Genomic DNA, 16,603 nt, shown 5'->3' with positions numbered 1-16,603 from the left:
GTGTGTGTGTGTATATATATATATATATATATATATATACGTGTGTATGTGTGTGTGTGTGTATGCATATATATATCTATATCTGTATATGTATGTATGTGTATGTATGTTTGTATATATGTATATATATATATATATATATATATATATATATATATATATATATATATATATATATATATATATATATATATATATATATATATATATATATATATATATATATATATATCTGAATATGTATATTTATGTATAGATATATATGTATCTAGATATTATATATATATATATATATATATATATATATATATATATATATATATATATATATATATATATATATATATATATATATATATATATATATATATATATATATTATATTTATATATATATATATATATATATATATATATATATGCCTATTGATATATCAGTATATTTGTTGTTTGATATCTATCACCATATTATAAACATACTGGTTCCACAGTGTTTGTTCCATTATATTCTATACCTGTATTGAATGATATATTAAAAAAACATTGAGTAGTACACCTCTGATGGAGAAGTGGTGCATTGTTCTGACAATGGTGTACAGGGTCCTGGTGTCAAGACTAGGCAGGGCTGATTATTTTGTTGCTGGGCAGAACAACAGCTGTTGGATTCAGAGTGATTAAGGTACTTTTAAGCAGTTGTAAGCAGGTTTGTGTGGTGGTAAGCAATGCTAACTTCTGGTTAAATATACCTACAGACAACCTGAAAAGTGCTTAATCTGTGTAGACAATGCTTAGCTCAGTGCAAACAGGCTTAATCCTACTTACTACTGCTTAAAAGTGCTTACTCCCGCTTACCCCATGCTAATTTCTTTAAAAGGAAAGAAAAAACGGGTGATAGGAAAGTGGTGAAAAAAGGGGCACAAAGAGGGAAAGTAGCTAGGGATGTGCAGGATGGGTGTAGGGAAGGTCCATAGCTGTTCCTTTCTTCTACAGCAACAGCTGTGTATATATATATATATATATATATATATATATATATCTATATATATATATATATATATATATATACTGAATTTGGAGGTATAGTTGGACACTCAGTCCTCTGAGAGAGAGGTGAGGACATCAATAATGTGCTGTGAAGCCAGTTAGACTGGACTACATGTGTCCAGTGGACACATGTGTGAAATGGACAGCTATGTATGGGGCGAATTTTTTTTTTTGGGACCAGATTACCCCTTTTTTGCCCCTTTTTTTTTAAGTTGAGAGTGGGTGTTGGAGAAGGATAGTAGGTATATTTTGGGAGGTAGGTTGGGTAGGTAGACAGACAAGACAGCATAGAGAGGCGGTATATGGCACATGTGTGGGGTAAACACCTTAGACGAGGACGGGTGTTTGGAAATCGGAAGCCAATGAGCCCCCAGATGGAAACAGTGGGACTGAGGTCCCTACCCATGGGCAGTCGCCACTGCACCTTCACAGCCCCAAAGGTGGCTGTGCTGGGAGCTGAGCAGGAGGGGCAGGCCGTCACTCTAATTGCACCATGCAGCCATCATGCTGGTGTAGCAGATCTCCAAATGCCCTTCAGAGTTCTCTACGCACCAATCCCCGAACCTGGCTTCAGGTGACAGTATCCTGTTCATGCCCGCTCCCGGGGGGGGATGAGCCCCATCCCCTGAGATGGTTGCAACCAAAGGTGGTGCAGGACCAGCGGACAAGGAGGTCCTGGGATGTGTCCCAGGCATGCTGGGGCCTGGTGCCATAGCCATATGAGGTGGGAGAGGTGGGTCCACTGGAACCGGCCTTCCCAAATGTGCTATGTGTTGCAGTTTTAGAACATATGTGGGTTAGTAATAGGTAACACAATCCAGGATTAGTTATAACAGCATGCATAGATATTCCCATTAATCCAAAACACCAGATTTGGAACAGTTGCATAAGAAACAGAACACATGCATATATGGAACCAGAGTGGCCATTACAACAGCATGCAGGTTACATTGATAGCAACAGGCCACCAATGATAGTATTTCAACACAGAACATTAATAGAAACGCATTTCAATATTTGTTGAACAATATGACATATGTCCCAGTAGTATGTTTGGTGTAAACATACCCATTGATTTGTGTGGTTAAATTATTGTTGCAGATATGGTGGGGGGAGATGTCAATTAACAACTTATATATCCTTGCAGTACTCACATCTTTAATGATCACTGCTCTAATCATTACTCTACAGGTATTATTACAATACCCTATGGCCTTTGTTTGAGCAGTGGTATGTTTGTACACAGTGTATACTTAAACTGTCTTATATGGGCGGCACAGTGGTGCAGCGGTTAACGTTGTCGCCTCACAGCAAGAGGTTCTCCGGTTCGATTCTCGGCTGGGTTGCCTTCTGTGTGGAGTTTGCATGTTCTCCCTGTATTCGCGTGGGTTTCCTCCGGGTACTCCGGTTTCCTCCCACATTCCAAAGACATGCATTTGGAGCATTTCTCCCCGGGCCTCCGCTGAAAACAGGATCTGTGGAACCTAGTCGGACATTCCCGGTCAACAAATGTTAAATAAATAAAATAAATAAATAAATAAATAAATCTAAATTCTACTTCTCTTACCTGGTAGACCTGTGGAGGGAATGTTTGTTAACACTACCTGACTGTTTCTACACATATTCCCAGATTCCTAGTTGTATTTATACACATACCTCTCAATCTCTTAATGCACAACATCTGGACAAAGCTTGACAACATGGGGGTACAAATAGGGACATATTTTGAATATTGCTCTTATAAACTTTTAGACAGTTGCTAGAGTAACAGGATTTGTTTTAATATACATTTTCTGAAGGATTTGAAGTCTGACACTCAAATGTATGTCATTATTTGGTGACTACAATCCTGAGATCATCCCACTACTTTACCAGGAAAAAAGAGGATCAGGCCAAAAATATGAGCCAAATATCTGGACATTCTTGGAAAATCTGTACAATTGAGAGGTATGATTATGCATGCAACTTACTACCATGCCCAGGATTCAAACCATGGCTTTGTCTGCTAAAAATACAACAATTTCTGTTTCATCGGAGTGAGCTATTTAGACACCGCTGTCTGTTCCTTCAGTGTTTTCTTTCTAAGTCTCTCTTGGTTGTACAATCTGACCTTGTAATTACAACAGTCTTATACAGACATTCCTAGACATGTTTGTATGTAGTACAGTGTGAGAAACAGTGGTTGACACAACAGTACTATTCTGTTATCAGATGTTGGTAAATGCTACATGTCAGGCCATACAGTACCAGAGTAAACACTACCAGTCCAAGATTTAAAACTTTATTTCCAGGCAGTTATAGTTTTCTTATCTGAAAGACATGTGGGGGAATGTTTGTTAACTCTACCTGACTGTTTCTATACATATTCCCAGATTCCTAGTTAATATTATGCACATACCTCTCAATCTTGTCATGCACACACTCTGGAGAAAGCTTGACAACATGAGGGTACAAATAGGGACATATTTTCAATATTGCTCTTATAAACTTGGTGAGTTGCTAGAGTAACAGGATTTGTTTTAATATACATTTTCTGAAGGATTTGAGGTCTGAAAATCAAATGTATGTAATGATTTCATTACTACAATTCTGAGATCATCCCAGTGATTTGGCAGGGAGTCAGAGAAACAGGCCAAAAGTATGAGCCAATTATCTGGACATTCTGCGAAAATCTGTACAATTGAGAGGTATAATTATGCATACAGCTTACTACGACTCCCAGGATTCAAACCATGGCTGTGTGTGCTATAAATACAACAATTTGAGTTTCATCACAGTGAGCTATTTAGAAACTGTTGTTTGTTTATTCAGTGTTTTCTAAGTCTATCTTGGTTGTACAGTCAGACGTACTTACAACAGTCTTATACAGACATTTCTAGACATATTTTTTATGCAGCACAGTGTGGGTAACAGTGATTAACACAACATTACTGTTCAGAGAGTGCAACACTAAATGCCATACTATACCAGAGTAAACACAACCAGTCCAGGATTTAAAACTTCATTGCCAGGCAATTATGGTTTTATTGAAATATCACATCTATGTGACTATTACTGTCATATTGTCTGGTTTATTCAGTACAACCCATACACAGTTTTTATACAGCTAGGTGACATTCTGCTACTTTATATTTATTTGGCATGACTACTACAAGCAGGATCATTGCTCACCAGCCTCGCGATGCAGCCTTTGCAACCTACTGGCATGGGCTTCCTGATTCACAGCCTACTCAGCTGCAGTTGTAAAGGGAATAGAGAAATATTTAGACATACCTATCCATCACATACACAGGCTAGACTCTGGTAAACAGTTATTAGTATGAATACTTACACACTGCTGGGACATCACCCCCTCTGTCTTGCTTCTTGGACCCACTCATCCAAGAACTTCCTCTTCCTCTGCTTCAAGTCTGCATTGTGGTGCCAGACCTGCTCAACAGTCCAAGGGATACCAGTGGCACTGGTGAGATCATGGGTGAGATGGTCCCAGGCTACCACTTTATATTGGGAGCCCTGGTATTGTATATACAGCAGTCTCTCATCATGGTTATTTATCAGCAGTCCTACCATGACCTTGGACTCCTGTATGCCCCGGTGCTGCACCCAGAAGCACATGCCTCACCAACACCTGCCATACTGCCTACAGTGTGAAGCTATAACCAGTTATGAGCTGTATTCTCACCTGTGGGGTTTAAATAGGGCCAATTTCCCACCCTTTGCTGTGATTGTACGGCTTTGAATATGTTGAACTAAGCTAAGCTACGGGCGAACCTGCTTAGCTAAGGTTGGCAGTGCTTAAAGGGGCAGGTTCAGCATTGTTTACCAATGGTCAAATCCACTTAGTTGGGCTACTCATTGCTTAGCAGTCATGTTTACACAATGCTTACACCTGGTAAGCAGAGCTGTGCAATGCTTAGCATTGCTTATTTTTTTATTTTATAGACTACCTGCTGTATGGGACTGATTCATCATTAATTACATATTATAAATGTGTTTACTGTCCCTGACATCCCCCAGTGTGCTTTCATTACATTTATTTATGTGTAACTATACTGTAAGGGGCACTTGTGTTTATATGGGGGGTTCACAACTTTATTCAACTGAAACCTCACACCTGGACCTACTACAGTACTCTGGTTAAAAAATATGTTATTTAGTTGCTAATTATAAAAAAATGTTTATGTACTGCTTTTATATGTAAAATGCAAATTGGTTACAGTGGGGATCAAACTGGGAATGGCTGCTTACAAAGTGCATGCACTAACCACTGCACTATTGCAGTATTGCTTATGTTGGATGTCTCTTGCTAGTTAACTTCTTGTGCTGTTTAAGCTGGACTAAGCATAGCTAAGCAACAGGCACACCCACACAGCTATGCTTAAACATTATTGCACGCGTAAAAAAATATATCTGTTGTGTTTTTTTTATTTGTACCCTTCAGAATATTCATGCTAATGCTGAACCTGTTATTCTATTAACTTTCTGCTTTGTGGGACGATTGTCCCTTATGGCTTTGTCCACATTCCTTACTTTGACAGGTTGGGAGGTTTGGGCTATGTGCTTATGATAAATGTGTTATTCTATCAACTTTTGCCTTGGTAGGGATGATTGTCCCTTATGGCTTTGATCAGATTTCTTATCCTGATGGGGTGGGGGTGTTACGAGCATTCTCACTCATTTTAAATTGCCGAATGGCAATTCTGGTGTGCAGGGGTCATGTGTATTGTGAGAGCACTGCTCTCAGACACACTCTCTGCACTCATACACAGAACCGTATCTGTTTTGCAGCACGGCAGCATGCCTTCATGAATATGCATGGCGCACTGCCGTGCTGCGCGGGAACAGTCCCTTCTATGCAGGAATAAGCTATTCCTGCGCGGAAGTTTACTGAATCCCAGGGTTTATTTTATCAACTTTCTAAGATTATAGAAGCAATATTTAAAATATGTTCTTGGTTTTGGGCCTTTGCCGCCCCCCCCCCCTGCAAATAAATTTTGGCTTTTTCCAGATTTCTTGTGCTGCAAAGTTGAGAGAGTTAGTTGAGCATCAAGTGGAGTTTACAAGGAGCTGAGAGCTTCAAGGGAAGAGAAGTTTAGTGCTACTTATACTAAGCTGTTTGCATTATTAATAGCACAACAGGTAGTATACTTGCATTTTATGCAGAAGGTTGTGGGGTCTATTCCCATAGTATGCAGATGGATCACTGTACTGTGTTGCACTTTAAAATGATTGGATGCTGCAGTGCTATGAATGCTCTCTTCTGGAGAAGTTACCTAGTAACTATGAACCTGTCATCAGTTTGCCATCCATTCCACATTCCAAAATTACTAGCTTATAATTTTTTTTAATGTAGCATAGGCAATTTATTCTTCAAGTGCAATTGGCACTTTATTTGTAGATAAAACAATGAAATCTAAAGGTGTTTGTAGCAGCAACCACTTCATTAGTTACAGTTCCCTTAAATGAGGAATTATATAGATGACTTACATCTGTGGAGATTTTGCATATTTACCAACATTGGTGGATTGTAATGACAGAAGTTTGAGTGGCCTTTTATGGTTTAAATTTTCTAAAATGGGTAATTTTGTCATTATTTGTTCATATATTTTGTTTCATTGCTTACTAAAAGACTGTTCCAAACTACACATTTAAAACATGTTCTAACAAGTGGTGCCATATTATACAAGGAATATAATTTAATACAGTCAGGTTAATACAATCAGGAAGGTGATTCAAAGAATGCATACATGTATACTTGCTCACAGGATGCAGGAGATCAAAATAGGGGAAGAGACCAGTCAGCAATGGAGTCCTTAAGGGTTCGGTGCTGAGACCTTTTCTGTTTGACATATACATCTCAAAAGTAAAAGGAAAGGCCAAAGGGCTTTGGCCGACTAAGTTTGTGATGACTGCAAACTAGGAGCAGTTATCGAATCCCTAAATGACCTAACCATCATGCAGGAAGGTTTGTCCAAAACAATAACTGGTGCCAGAATCATGAATTGAAGCTAAACTCCAAGAAATGCATTGCCATATCCTTTAGGTTCATAGGTAGGTACTAGGCTATCTGCCCAAGGGCATTTATAAGCCTAGCCAGAGTGTGTCGGCTTTTGCCTCCCCATTGATTAATTGATCCTCTGTCAAGCAGAGCCAATGAAGTGATCCCTGGGGTGTATTTTCTGTTACCCATCCACTCATCAAGTTTTCTCTTGAAGAGTCTTAATGAGGGGCTCTGCCTAATGTAGTTTGGAATTTTGTTCCAAAGCATAGGGAGTCTCTGTGACAGGAATCTATCCTTCCAGTATGTCCTATTTATTGTTGTGGTGAGGTTTAGCTCACTAGAGCGTATGGCTCGCAGTGACTTGGATTTCTTTAGGTGGAGCATATCCATCAATTCTGAGTTGGACATGGCTTTGTAAGTCAGGCAGAGATCACCTCTGAGTAAGCGATATGCCACTGAGTACAGCCAGAGTTTTTTTAGTCGGGCTGCATAGGACATATGTTTGAGACCAGTAATCCTCTTGGTGAGGTACTTTTGTGGTCTTTCCAGCTGTTAGAAGTGTCTTGTGAGGTACATCCCAGATGGGGCATTGTACTCTATGATGGATCTAATGAGTGATGAGTAGTGGGGCACTATAACCTCTTTATTTGTAGATGTGAACCCTTTAGTAATTAGATGGGCCACATAGAAGGATTTCCTAACAACTCTGGCAATATGATGTCCTCGGATCTCTTATTACCTCTTCTGTATTAAGGGGGCTGCCACCTATGTGGTAATTTGTGGGTGTTTTGTTTTCCCAAACAGGATGACTATGCATTTTTTGGCATTTAGCTTGAGGCCGTGACTTTGACACCAGGTGTCTGTCTCAGTAAGGCCCTTTTGGAGGATGTCCGTGTCAGCCAGAGAGTCAGTTATGGCTCCCAGTTTGCAGTCATTGGCAAACTTGGTTAGTCATAGTCCTCCTGTGTTTGCATGTACTTCTGAGAAGTATATGCCAAACAGTAGGGGTCTCATAACTGAGTCTTGTGGGACACCACTTGTGACTGGTTTAGAGTCGGACCTGGAGCCGGCTATTCTTACCGTGTGAGCTCTGTCTGTAAGCCAGTTGGCAACCCATCTCATGACATAGTGGTTTATGTTCAGGCTGGTGTGTTTTTCTGTAATACCTGAGCGGGGAATGGTGTTGAAAGCTTTGTCGAGGTCAAGGTAGGCTGTGTGAATCACCTTTCCCTTGTCTATGGCCTTGGTGACTGTCTCAAAGAAGTCAACCAGGTTTAGTAGGCATGATCTGCCCTGAGCAAAGCTGAACTGGGTCAGGTCAAGTGTTTGGAGGTTCCCAATGTCTTTGTTAATGAGTTCCATGATGATGTGCTCCATAGCCTTGCAGACCAGGCTAGTCAGTCATATGGGGCGAAAGTTTCCAGGGTCAGTTGTGGCCCCTCCTTTGTGGAGAGGAATAACCGTTGCTGTGCACCATTCCATGAGCATGTAGACTGTGGAGATGCTGAGGTTGAACAGCATGTTTTTGGTGGAGGGTTAGTTCATTCTGTAGTTCATGCAAGAAGCAGCCTGGGGCACCATCTGGTCCCATTGACGCTGTGTTTTTGGCTTTTGAAAGGGCTGTTTTCATCTGTGAGTCTGTGATTTTTGGGACACTGCACTTTTCCGGTATTGTTGCTGGCCCTTTTGGGGGTGAAAGGGGGGTGAAGTTTGTACTGAATCTATCTGCCAGGATGTTGGCACTATCAGTAGGTTCAATATATTTTGTGCTATTTTGCACTAGTTCAGTGCATATCTGCGAGTTGCCACTTAGATTCTTAACATAGCTAAAGAAGGCTTTGGGGTTATCTTTTGAATCCTTAGGTATTTTCTTCCAAAGTTAGCCTTGGATGATTTCATGATGGACCTTAGTTTCTTACTGATACTGATCAGGAATGTTTTTCCTTCTTGGGTTTTCCTTTTTTTTCTGAACTAGTTTCCTCATTCTATTGTATAGCCTGTTTTTGGCATGGGGTCCACCAAACTGGTTTCCTTCTCTTAGAGGAGTGAGTCTTGGTTTTGCTAGGGATGGCATGATCCATGCATCCTTGTAGGTGCTCATAGAGTGTATTTGTAAAGGTTGCTGCATCTTGGGCAGCGTCATCCTTTAGGGTGGGGGCTATGAAACTTACCACCTCTGTCTTAAGAAAGGTGAAGTTTGCATTAGAAAAGTTTTTTTACTGTGGTTTCTTTAGTTGGGGTGGTGATGGGGTGTGGACATCCAGAGTGATTAGTTTATGGTCTGATCTAACCAGTGATGGGTTGACCTCTGGTGTGGAACACCTGTCGCCCATGTTGGTGATTACCAGGTCCAATATGTTTTCACCTCTGGTAGGGGAGTTTACAGCTAATCCAGGGTTTTTGAGTTGATGAATTCTAGGAAACACTGGGCCTGGGAGTTTGTACTCGAGTAGTTTTCCCAGTGAATGGTAGGGTAATTGAAATCGCCCAATATCAGGGTATTCAGTAGGGCCATCATGTTTTCCAGTGTCTCCAGAAAGGTGGAGTGGTGGTCCTGGGTCATTGCAGGTGATCTGTAGCAGGCCACAATTTGCATTACAGATTTGCCTGATGTTAATTGCACATGGATGATCCCAGAGGTATTATGCTGTGCCACTAAACTGGAGGTGTAGGTATCCTTGATGAATATGTATACACCCCCCCCCCTTTGTGTTTTGGTCCATGTTCTGTGGCCAAAACGTTTGGTATGTGTTGTAGCCTAGTAGTGTTGGGGTGCTCTCTGGAGCCTTGAACCAAGTTTCAGTTACTGCACATATGTTGATGTTCTCCATACTGAGGTGTGCTTCAAGCGCATCCATTTTGAGATTTAAACTCCTGGCGTTGAGTAGCATAACCCTCAGTTTTTTGTTAATTGTGCTGCTTATGGAGGTGGGTTTGAGTTTTGAGCCTTCCCTAAAAAAAGCACTATGGAGGCAGCAAGAGCTTTGGCCAGTATTTGAAAGCCCAGGGGTGACAGGTGCAAGCCATCTCTTGCGAATCAACGTGGCTTGTCGAGCATGTCGTCCCAGGCTGACAGACACCGGATCCCCTTTGAATGACACCAGAAGCTTAGCCAATTGTTGAAATTGATCATTTTTTTCTTTATACTGAGGTATCATTCTTAGTGAGGGCAGGATGCCACTCAGGGTCAGGGTAATACCAGCCTGGGCTACATGATCAGAGACATCTTTCATGTCTCTTGTCATGTAGCCCATGGAGGTATGTCTCAGGTCATTCACACCAACATGAACAATGGCAGAGTCATATTTGTACTTGTTCTGGAGTGAACTGAATGCTTGTGTTATGTGGCAGATTCTGGCTCCCAACAGACAGCGAACAGTAACCTTCTGCTTGTCCAGCCTAGTGAGTGAGACATCAGTGTGCCTGACTTTAGTTTCACCTATTACTAGTGTGTTAGTTATGTTATTTCGCCTTAAGGGCTATGATTGTGCGGCACACTGATTTTGTGTTTTATGTGTTGTCTGGTTTGTTACGGGAAGTGCAGGTTGTTTGGGTGTCTGCTTTGGAGGTCTCTGATGCTTTTGCAGGTTTTTATTTAGAGCCTCCAAGTATGATTTTGTGTATTTATGTGTATTTTTTGCCAGTGCTGTTTTAGTAGGTCTGTGTGTGGCTGGATTTGTGGTGCAAGTGTTAACCATCTCCTCTTGACTGTCTGTTCCAATCTTGGGTGGAGACAGCTTAACTTCCAGTTTGGCTGTATAATTGCATCTTTTGCATATGTTAGTGTTTTGTGGTAGAAGGAGTGGGTTGTCTTTGTACATGAGGCAGTTGTAACATTGCCTCAGGATACGCAGATTCACCAGCTGGACTGGAGAGTACACCTTAAATTGCCCATTGGTCATGCCTGAATAGTAAGGTGAGCTGCTTAGTCACTTGGTTGGTGAGGGGTGAATAAAGAGCCTTGCCCTGCTAGGCAATCAGTGTCAGGGTATATTAGTGCTTGCTATGAGGTCTGAGCAAGTGTGTGGCTGTAGGATGCTTTTTGAGTGCTTAGGTTGAGAGTTAGACTAGTTTCAAGAGAAAAACTGAAGAGGAGACTTAGTGGAGCCGGGAATAATTTAACCGTAGCTAACTGGCACTGCCCAATGCGCAAAACTGTGCAAACACAGTTTTTATGGTAGGGAAATGAAAGAGCTAGAAATTATCCCAAAATGGCCAATAAACTACTAACTTCTGGGCTGGAACCACTCCTCCAGGGACAGATAGGTTGCTCAAAGCTCCCCTTTCTCACAGGAGAGTAGAAAAACTTTCTTCTATCCAAGTAAGTTATGGGCAACTCAGAAACTAGTATCACAGCTCTGAATTCAGCACTAGCCTGAAAACTGGACTATACTAACTTAGAAAGGTGGGAAAAAAGGATTTTTTTTTTGTTTTGTTTTTTGAAAGGATAAGTCAAAAACAGTAAAAAATACACTTAAAACAGCTTTAAATGACTACAAAGGATCAGAAAAGGCTATCACATTTTAGTGTGTAGCCTGCAATAGTTAAACAAATTATTTAAACAAGTGCAGGCAGTCAAATAAGTACAATATGTGAAAAAACAAGCTTTTAAATCACAATAAATGCTGGAAAATCTGTGTTTAGATGGAAAACAATTAAGTACAGCAAGAAAGTACAGAAAATTGATACTTAATCACTCCAAAGTCTCTCTTCTAAGCTGGAAGGCTTGTATCAGTTAAAGGCTTTCTAGTGCTACCCAGTAGGTTAGGTACAGGAAATATGTGAAACAAGCGCAGATGTGGTCTTTTAAACCAGGAAATTGAAAGAGACGTGCAAACTGTCCAAATGGTCAATAAACTACAATTTGAAAGAGACGGGCAAACTGTCCAAATGGTCAATAAACTAGAATTTCTGGGCCAAGAACCTCTCCTCTCATGGTAGACAGGCTACCTAGTGCTTACCACTTCCACTGATAAGCTAGAAGGCTTCCCTCCAACACAGAAAGGCTTGGAGGGCTCAGAAGCTTACCAACAGTCCTGGATACAGCAAGTCTGTATCTGGACTTGACTAGTTACAGGAAAGGCAGCAAACAAGCTTAGATTTTTTTTTTAATACAGAAAAGCAGCTAAAACAGCAGTAAATACAATTCAAATTGCAGTGCAGGCCAGCACACCTGAGTGTGTAGCAACACTACGGCAAATACAGTTCAAATAAATGCAATTAAATTAACAAGTGACTAAAAAACAATTGCAGAAGGCAATAAATTAGAAGGCTACTAACAAGCAGTAATAAGTGCTGAGTAAGAGCGACTGAACAGATAACAGCATGCAGAAGAGCAACTAAAACAGTTACAGTAAGAGCAACTGAATAATATATATATATATATAATTTATTTATTTATTCTGAGGGAGGGAACAGAGCAGGATTAAGAGGATACAGGAGTTGTCCTTCCAAAATGCTCTCTTTGTACAGAGTAGGAGTGCCTGAAATTAGAATATGATCTCACTACAGTCAGGTGAGTGAGCAAGTGAGATGGGCCCAGAAGGAGTATCCAAATACAAATCTACAAGAGGGTCAGGCAATTTCAGAGCCACCAACATTAGCACCAAAACAAGAACAGGGAAGGTGGGTGGGGAACCAGCTGTAGAGAGACAGCCACAACTTCAGTTGAGTTAATATTCAGTGAAAATACAAATAAATAAATTAAATACAGTGCTATATGAAAAAGAGCAGTTAAAAGTGTACTTAAATTCATTTATATGTCCAGTTGATTTCAGGTAGATGTTAGCTGGCCAAAACTCAGATTTTAAGCAGAGATAACTCAAAATGTACCACAAATATAAGGCAGGACAAAATATCAGTGATGAGGTGAAACTACCCCCCACTGCTATAATGGCTACACAGAAATTCTAACAAGTACTCTGTCGAGAGACAGCCACAACTTCAGATGAGTTATTATTCAGTGAAAAACACAAATAAATAAATTAAATATAGTACTATTTGAAAAAGAGCAGATAAAAGTGTACTTAAATTCACTTGTACATCCAGTTGATTTCAGGTCGATGTTAGCTGGCCAAAGCTCTTTGGAAAGTCATCTAATCCAGGGAACTGCTAAATTGACAATGGCCGCTGAGAACTGACCCAGTTGTTTGGCATTTGGGAACTCGTGTGTACAGTAACCTAATGTTTGACCAACATGTGCCCAGAGACATAAGAAAGTCTTTCTATATTGCACAGCTTATAAACAAATTGATTGTGACTATATCTAGAGATGTTAATTTCCCCCTTTACAAAGCCCTCATTAGGTCAAGCATTTTGTATAATGCCCCCTTTGGCATGTATCTGTCCAGACCCATGCAACAATTGGAATACCTACAGAGATATCTTGCTAGAGGGATACAAGTCCTAAACAACAGGTCTTGCATGGACCACCTCAAATATTTATCACTATACTCAGTATCCTATGTAGTACTTAGAGGTGATGTGTCTGGCATACAAGGCATCCTCTGACCTAATACAGATGTACCTACTGAACATCAGCAAGTCAAATTGCATCAGCAATACTCAGTCCAAGTATCTAAACTGAATGTTGTGGATAGATGGATATATATCACAGAGGCTACCACTGTTCCAGAACAGACTATCCATTCAAGTAAAAAAAAGCTCATCCCTGTCCATATTCAAATGCAACTTGGATCTAAGGATGGGTAAGGATTGCCCCTCGTGCCACTAATGGATAGTACAGTTCCTAAATGTTGGATCCCTTACATGGGTCCCCTCAAATTATCTATAGTATGATCACATTTATTCTCACTAGGGCTAATATACAATTATCAGCCATGGGATAGGTAAAACCAATCAGGAAATGTTAATTCAAGCACCAAAAGGGAAATTGGCTAAGCTTAAAATGTCCTCCAAGTGAACCTATGTTGTGGTAGTAAATAGTTTTAAAAAGTTGCCCTTTTAAGATCACTAAGTGCCCCTCTCACTCTCTGCCCCCACCCCTAGACTTCAACAGCTTCCGGCACCTCTGACCACTCTGGAAATATTCATAGGTTTTTAAATATTTTTATATTTAATTTCTGAGTCTGACCACATGAGATCTAGCATCTTGAAGTGATCCTGATTTTTAGTCTGGCTCTAGGTATCCCACAATGCAGTGCTTGTCTGTAAAACAATTACATCCCTCAGGCCTATTTCTTCCTAAAGCTCCTATCACTGCATTGATTTTACATGCATACACTGCTGTCTTTAAGTCAGTTTTAAGTAACATGTCATGCCATTCAGTGACTACTTATAACACAAACAGTGCAAATGCCACAGAACAGGCTTTCAAAGTGCTTTTTACTGCTGCTTCTTTTAAGAATGGCTAAATTGCAGTCTTTTGTGAAGCCTAAATTGGAATACTTTGACTCATCTATCATCCCCTTTCACAACTAACTTCCCTAGCTGTCAAAGTGTTAAGGGCAATTTGAGCTGTTACCTGCTGTGATAGACAGCTCACAGCAGGAGACTTGACTCATATACTGTTTCCTTGTTCTAGCCTTTATTTTATGTATGGGTAGGGGAAGGACCAGGGAGCTGTGACATCACAGCATGAGAGGGTTTTTAGGATGGCCATGACAGTGTTAGTTTGGGGAGGGGAATTGGCCAAAAAACTACCTGTATTCATTGGCCTTGATGATATCAATGACTTGGAGACTGCAGCAGGCTCTTCCAGGGTGGGATAAAAGTTTTTTGTAAGTGAAACCACCACAGTACAGCAAGGTACTGTTCTAGTGGACAGAAGCAGTCAATTTAAAATATTTTAAATGCTATAGTGTTGTTTATTTATAGCAAAGGCTGTAAATAGGGAGAAAAAGGACAGAGAAGTTGAGCATTTAATAACAGAATCCCATTGTTGTCCTTAACTCATTACAGCTGAGTGTGCCTCCAGATATTTCTGCAGTTACCTCCTACTGTGCCTCTAGGTGTCAAATGTTGCTCATTCATATTTGCATTAATAATTCTAAACCCATGCTGCATGCAAAGTATCAGAATATTTTATCTTGAAGCATACATGATGGCAAACATAACTATATTGATATTTGACCTCTGTCAATGAGTATTTGTTAGAACTGTAAGGTGATATCATCATTTTTTTAAAGGCTCAAGCCACATCCACTGGGAGTTAAAGGTATGCACTCAAAAGAGCTATACTAGAAAGAATGAGTTAAGAAATACACATGGACAAAGGTGATGAGATGTTTGGAGCACTAGTGACATATTTTATTTATTTAACATTTGTTTACTGGGAAAGTCCAACTTGGAACAAAGCCAATTTTCAGCGGATGCCCAGGGAGAAATGCTTCAGATGCATGTCTTTGAAACATGGGAGGAAACCTGAGAAAACCCACACAATGCAGGCTCCACACAGAAGGCACTGCAGACAAGAATCAAACCAAGGAACTGCTTGCTGGGAGGTGACAATGCTACCGCTGTACCACTGCTCCATCCTTACATTGTCTTAATAACGAGTGTCATATACTATGAATCATTTGCTTGGAAATGACACTTTCAGTGTTCAGCATACAGATGTAAGCGAATTACTGAGAATATTAAGAGAAGTAATATATGCCATATAAAAATATGACATTGAAGCAAAGTTATTAAATTGTGATATTCAAAAAGCATTTCACAATGTTCATCATTATGCTTTATGGAATATCCAGGGGAAAAATAAGACTTTTGAGCCATTCTTATCATATTTCTTAAGGAGTTATATGAAAATGCTACAATATTGACATTTGTAAACAGGTATTGTGGAAAAGAAATACAAATGAAACATGTAAGTACCTAACCAGGAAATCATTTACTCTGTTAATTAATGGAGTGGTTACAAAGCTAAAGGAAAAGGTTAAATAAGGAAGCTGGCAAATAAAAAGAAGAGAATTTATTCAGTTCCAGTTAGACTGGTATAAGAAACTATGTTAAACATTTTTTCAAACAATTAAAGGATAAACTGTTTTTGTCCTTGGTGCAGGCAGACATTTTGAGACAGAATGAAACATTAGTAAACATGGTTTTGATATAATACAGCTTTTATGAGATGAAGCAAAATTAAAAAGTTGATTAAATACAGTGGTTAAGATGAGTTTGTTGATGACGTGCAGTGGAAGATGTGGGGAAGTTATACTTAATACAAAATATGACAACAAAGATGATTTAGATAAATTGTGATTTTCTTTATGAAACAATTGATGAGGAGAAAAAGGAAAATGTAATATTCTATTTAGATTTTTTTGTATAAATGTATATAAAATGTGTTTGCTGTAAACTGATCTGAATATATGTAGAGCTTGCCATCCCAGCTACACTACTGACCTATTATTTCCACTTCGTTGAGAACCCTATGGTCTATTCATTTCCATGGCAGTGATGAGTGTGTGTACTGGGAACAATGCTATTCATAAGATTATAGGAGGTTACTAAGCTAACAGCCAGAGGGCCCTTACAAGTCTAGCCAAGTTCAACCCATGTTCCTAATGGTATCTGGTTCAAGCAGACACTAAAATCAGCA

The sequence above is a fragment of the Protopterus annectens genome, chromosome 17.part0 (genome assembly GCF_019279795.1).
Source record: "Protopterus annectens isolate FY-2018-M chromosome 17.part0, PAN1.0, whole genome shotgun sequence".
Lineage (NCBI taxonomy): Eukaryota > Metazoa > Chordata > Ceratodontiformes > Protopteridae > Protopterus > Protopterus annectens.
The sequence above is the reverse complement of the archived record's forward strand: the minus strand, read 5'-3'. Positions refer to the sequence as shown.